This window comes from Suricata suricatta, chromosome 7, assembly GCF_006229205.1.
Source record: "Suricata suricatta isolate VVHF042 chromosome 7, meerkat_22Aug2017_6uvM2_HiC, whole genome shotgun sequence".
NCBI lineage: Eukaryota > Metazoa > Chordata > Mammalia > Carnivora > Herpestidae > Suricata > Suricata suricatta.
Window position 1 is genome coordinate 86,141,275 of NC_043706.1, and position 6,516 is coordinate 86,147,790.

A 6,516-nucleotide genomic window follows, 5' to 3' on the forward strand; every position below is an offset into this window, starting at 1 on the left:
ATAGCCTATAGTTTTCTCTTCCTTCCCTTTCTCTCTACTCTTTATGAAGTAATTAGTCCCTGCTTTCTGTTATGTCTTTCCATGTCAACATCAATGCTGATTTAATGATTGTTGTCACTGGGTTGCTAATAAACAATAGAGTTGAATAAATAAGTTGATGTGTATGCATTGTTAGTTACTACTGATAGCCTGATTTTCGTAATTGCTAAAAGAATGGGTTCAGCTCTTTTTATTTTTAAAATTGATTTAAGAACAGACAGACAAAAACTCTATTTAATGAAGTCAGATTGCAGCTTGTCTTCCTCCTGGGTTATCATTCCAACTGGTAACTTTCCCATAGGCTAGAAATCTCAAAACAATTTCGTCTTTTCTTCTTCAGTCTGCATAACCAACTTTATTTTTGGAAAGTTTCTCCTGTATCCTTTTTTTGTATTTCTATTGGACATAACTTCTTGCAGCTCAGAGTGGGGTCTGTGGACCAGCAATAGTGGCTCAACTGGGAACTTATATGCAGAATCTCAGACTGCACCTAGAACTGCGAAATCAGAATCCACATTTTTTAAGAAAGAGAGAAGGCAAACAAAATTAGAAATGAAAGAGGAGGGGCGCCTGGGTAGCTCAGTTGGTTGAGTGTCCTCTTGATTTTGGCTCAGGTCATGATCCAAAGCAATGATCTCAGGTCATGGGATCAAGCCCCACATTGAGCTCCATGCTGAGCCTGCTAGGGATTCTCTCTCTCCCCCTCTGCCACTCTCTCCTGCTCAAGCTCTCTCTCTCTCTCTCTCAAATAAAAACTGACAATAAAATCAGAAATGAAAGGAGACATTACAACAAAAATAAAAAGAACAATAAGAACAAAGAATCAATGAACATTAGCAATCATATGCCAACAAATTAGGTAACCTAATAGAAATTTCTAGAATCATGCAACTTATTAAGATTGAATCAAGAAGAAATACAAAGCCTAAGCAGACTATTAATGAGTAAAGAGATTGAGTCATAAAACAAAACAAAAACCAACCAAACAAAAAATTCCTAATAAGGAAAACTCCAGAACCAAATGGCTTTACTGGTGAATTCCACCAAACATTTAAAGAATTAATGTATATCCTTCTTAAAACAGAAGAGGAGAGAATATTTCCAAGCATATTTCATGAGGCCAATATGCTCAGACACCAAAGATACAATAAGAAAAGTACAGGTCAATGTTTCTAATAAAATGAGATGCAAAAGTCCTCAATAAAATGCTAACAAACTAAATTTAACAGCACATTAAAAGGATCATGCACCATGATCAAATGGAATTTATCCCTAGGATTCAAGGACGGTTCAACACACATAAATTGTGTTATGTGATATACTATATTAACAGAATGAAAGGTAGAAAACACATGATTATTTTAATAGATACAGAAAAAGCATTTGATAATATTCAACATCCATTCAAAATAAAAACTCTCAATAAAATAGGTTTAGAAGGAACACAATAAAGGCCATAAATGAAAGGCTGGCAGCTAACATCATTCAATGGTGAAAAACTAAAAGCTTTTCCTTTAAGATTTAGTAAGAGGCAAGGATGCCCCCTCTTGACACTTCTATTCAACCTACTACTTAAAGTCCTAGCCAGAGAAATTAGATAAGAATATGAAATAAAAAACACCAAATTGGAAAGGAAGAAGGAAAATTAATCACTATTTGCAGATGACATGATCATATATGCAGAAAACTCTGATTCAGCAAAAACTTATATCTAATAAATAAATTTAATAAAATTGCAGTATATAAAATCAACATACAGAAATCAGTGGCTTTTCTATACACTAACAACAAGCTATCTGAAAAGGAAATTAATAAAATGATTTCATTTGCAATACCAACTAAAAGAATAAAACAGGAATACATTTAGCCAAAGAGGTAAAGGGCTTATGCATTGAAAATATAAAATATGGATTAATGATATTAAAGAAAACGCAGATAAATAGAAATATATTCTTCATCATGGATTGGAAATAATATTGCTAAAATGTCCATACTACCCAAAGTGATCTCTATATTCAGTGCCATCTCTATCAAAATCCCAATGGCATTCTTTTCAGAAAGAGAAAAAAGAATTCTAAAGTTCCATGGAAAAATAAATGACCCCAAATAGCCGAAGCAATGTTGAGCAAGAAGAACAAAGCTGGAGGTATCAAAATATATTTAAAAAGATACAGTAATTAAAACAGTGTCTAACTTGCATAAGACAGACATGCAAACCAATGAAATGGGATAGAAAGCCCAGAAACAAATCCCATGCACTTATGGCCAACTGCCTTTGACAGGGATGCCACAAACACACAATGGAGAAACGATAATCTCTTTAATAGTGTTGGAAAAACTGAATATCCACAAGCAGAAGGAAGTTGGACTCATCTCACACCAAGTGGAAATGTCAGATAATTGGTATAAAATCAACTTAGAATGGATTAAAGTCTTAGTGTAAGATTTGAAATGTGAAACTACAGGAAGAAAACAGGGAAAAATCTTAACATTGGTGTTGGCATTGATTTCATGGCTATTACACCAAATGTACAGATAATGAAAGCAAAAATAGTCGAGTGGGATTGCATCAAAGTACACAGCTCCTGCATAGCAAAGGAAACAGTAAATGGAGTGAAGAAAGAGCTTATAGAATGGGAGGAAATATTTTCAAACCGTAAATCTTATAGGGATTGACATCTAAAATATATAAGCAACTCAAACATCACAATAGCATGAAAATAAATAACCTAATTAAAAATGGGGCAAAGGACCTGAATAGACATTCTCCGAAGAAGATACGTGAATGGACAACAGGTAGAGAAAAATCTACTCAACTTTGCCAGTCACCAGAGAAATGCAAATTGAAACCACAGTGAGATATCATTTCATATCTGCTAGAATACCTATTATCCAGAGACAAAAGATAAACATTGGCAAAGATATGGAGAAAGGGAACCTTTGGGAGAATGTAAGTCGGAATAGCCATTATGGAAAATGGTATGGTGGTTCTTGAAAAAACTAAAAATAGACCTGCCATATGATTTAGTGATGCCACTTCTTTAAAAAAAATTCAATGTTTATTTTTGAGAGAGGCAGAGACAGACCACAATCAGGGGAGGGTAGAGAGAGAGCAGGAAACCAGAATCCCAAGCAAATTCTAGGCTCTGAGCTGTCAGTACAGAGCCTGACACGCTTGAAGTCATGAATGATGAGATGACCTGAGCCAAAGTTGGATGCTCAGCCAACTGAGCCACCCAGGAGCACCAGTGTTCCCACTTCTCAGTATATATCCAAAATAAATGAAATCATTATCTTGAAGAGATATCTGCACCTGCATGTTTATTGCAGCATTATTCCCAACAGTCAAGATACAGAAAAAACCTAAATGTCCATGAACAGATGTATGAATAAAGAAAATGTGATACACACAGATCTCTCTCTCTCTCTCTCTCTCTCTCTCTGTCACACACACACACACACACACACACACACACACACACACATTATTCAGCCTTTAAAAAGAAGAAAATCCTTTCATTTGTGATAACATGGATGAACTTGGAGGACATTATGCCAACTGACATAAGTCAGACACAGAAAGATAAATATTGTATGATCTCACTTATGTGGAACCTAAAATAGTCAAATGAATAGAAGTAGTAAATGGCATGGTGGTTGCCAGGGGCCAAGAGGAAGGGTGAATGGGGGAGATTGTGATCAGAGTAAAAAGTTTCAGTTATACAAGGTGAGTAGGTTCTGGAGAGTTAATGCTGATAATATTAACAATACTGTGTTGTATACTTGAGGCTTGCTAAGTGAATAGATCTTAGTGTTCTCACCAATAACTAAATAATAAATAAATAGAGTATGTTAATTAACTTGATTGTCGTAATAGTTTCACAATGTATACATATATCAAAACATCAAGTTGTACATTCCTAATTGTCAGTTATACTTTAACTTAGCTGAAAAAAATCCTCTTTTATTTACTTTAGAATGCCCCCACTCTAAAGAGAGCTTTCATACTATCCCTCCTTTCTGATCATATACTCTAATAAACTTCTGCCTGCTGCTCATTTTATTTCATGTCCACCTCTTCATTCTTTGACGTGGCAAGACAACAAATCCCAGGTAGTAAGATAAAAAAGAAATCCTGCAACAGTGCAATTTATTTCAAAATTATTTATATATTTTTCTCAATCCTGTGTGTGAAAAAATCAAACATTTTGTGAGGTGTTTAGTTAACTTTAATCCTTTTATATGATTCATCATTTATGTGTTTAGATTTAGGCATTTATTAAGGAGGAAATCAGTTGGTAGAGAATTGTTTCATTGAATGATAGAGATAAGTACATTTAATCTTAGAAGAAAATGCAATGATGAGTTGTCAGTGTATTTTTTTTTCTCAATTTAGTGATGTGCACTTTACCCATATGTTAGTATTTTTGAACTAACTAGGATATACCTTACTATTAATGTGAATATTTAATGTTGTATTTTTGGTTCCCAAAAGCAGTTATTAGCTTATTTGTGCATTTTTAAAATGTTTATTTATTTTTGAGAGAGAGAGACAGCTTGAGCAGGGGAGGAGTAGAGAGAGAAGGAGACACAGAATCCAAAGCGCCAGGCTCTGAGCTGTCAGCACAGAGCCCAACACAGGATCTGAACCCACAAATTGTGAGATCATGACCTGAGCTGAAGCCAGTCACTTAAACAACTGAGCCACCCAGATGCCCCCAAATTAATTGTGCATTTTACCATCAATTGTTATTTTAGAATAGAGAAATCACTGGAGATTGTTTTCTGGTTCACCCAAGTAGGTAGAATTCATCTATAGGAAACACAGGAGACACTGGATTTTTAATTCTTGAGATTGGGTAATGTTTTAGGCATTAACATTTTTTCCCCTAGTGGAGCCCAGCATAATATCAAGGAGATACATTGTTATGTAAATACGTGTTAAAATACAAACATCAAACATCAAGATACCAATTGAGCATAGTCATTTGAATGGTCTTTGCTGTATTTGAGCTAATTGCTGAAAGGGCAAATGAAACCATACTATCCCTACTGGGTGAAGTCATAAAGGGTTCATAGCTATGACTGTTCCTAGCCTTAGGCAAAGGAGGAGGCTACCGGTTCAGTGAACTAAATTTTTGGTGTAGAGAGATATCAACAAAAAACTGGAGATAGGAAGAGAAAATATTGTTAATTTCTATATTTTGCCTTGGGCTCATTCCATAGAACTCTGTGAATGAAGGGGTGCCTGGGTGCCTCCGTTGGTTAAGGTTCTGACTTTGGCTCAGATCACGGTCTTCAGGGTGCAAGAGCCCTGCATCAGGCTTCCTGCCGTCAGCGCAGAGTCCACTTTAGATCCTTGGTCTCCCCCTCTCTCTGCTCCTCCCCTTTCACATTCCTCTCCCACCTCAAAAATATTTAAAAAAAGAATTCTGTTAAATAAATGGAAAATTAATCTCTGCCATCCTGACAAAGAAGTCAAAGCAAATTATGAAGAATCAGCTTTTTTTTTTTTATAATTCTACAACTTTTAAAAGATACAATCTTGATTTATTCACTGAACTCTCAGAAGTTTGTTAAAGCCATTAAGTGCTAACTTTAATTTTCTTACTAGCAGTTTTTCACTGTCCCCACAGGAAAGGGAAGTTTGGTGGAAAGAACTCAGGACTGGTTTTTGGCTGCCCATTAGGGTTGGGTCTCTGGATACACAGTGGATGTGTTAAAAATAACCTGGTCTTTCTGGGGGTTATTTTTCTCATCTGTAAAGTCTGATAATCTTTAAACTATCTTCAAGTCCAGATTGCATGACCCCTGTGACACCATAACTCATGACAAGCAGTGATATCTAGCACTTCCAGTATAATGTAGGTGCCTAGATTTCTGAGAATCTGGTGTGATGAGTGCTTTTTAACTATTAGCCATATTTAGGGTACATTTTACTAATTCTGAACTCTATGCTTTGTTCAAAAGAAACTTTATTAAGGAAATAAGAAATCCTTAAGAATACAAGCTGTAAGCTAGAAGTAAATTAATATTCAAGCATTATTCACTGATTTATATTAATTGGTCAAAATTTAAATGAGGTACCTAAAATTGAACAAGCATAGAAGAGGGATGCAGTTATGATTGTAAGTGATGACAAATACCCTAGTATTAATTAGATATGGGAAACTGATCATTAAATTGTCTTGAAAATAAAGAAGTATACATATCATGGGCAAAAAATACAAAACAGAGAACCTCTATCTGTCAAACAACCTCATCAAATTTGCATGTTTGTGTGTGTGTGTGTGTGTGTGTGCATGTGTACACTTAGACATAGAAAAACTATGTAAAGCACAAAAATTAATAGTCACCCTTTTTATTTTGTACTTTGATTAAATGCTCAAGTTATTTACAACTCTTAATAAATGTATATTGAAAGAAATCACTGACTAATTTACATACTGGAATTATTTGAGGCCTACTGGAAATGCT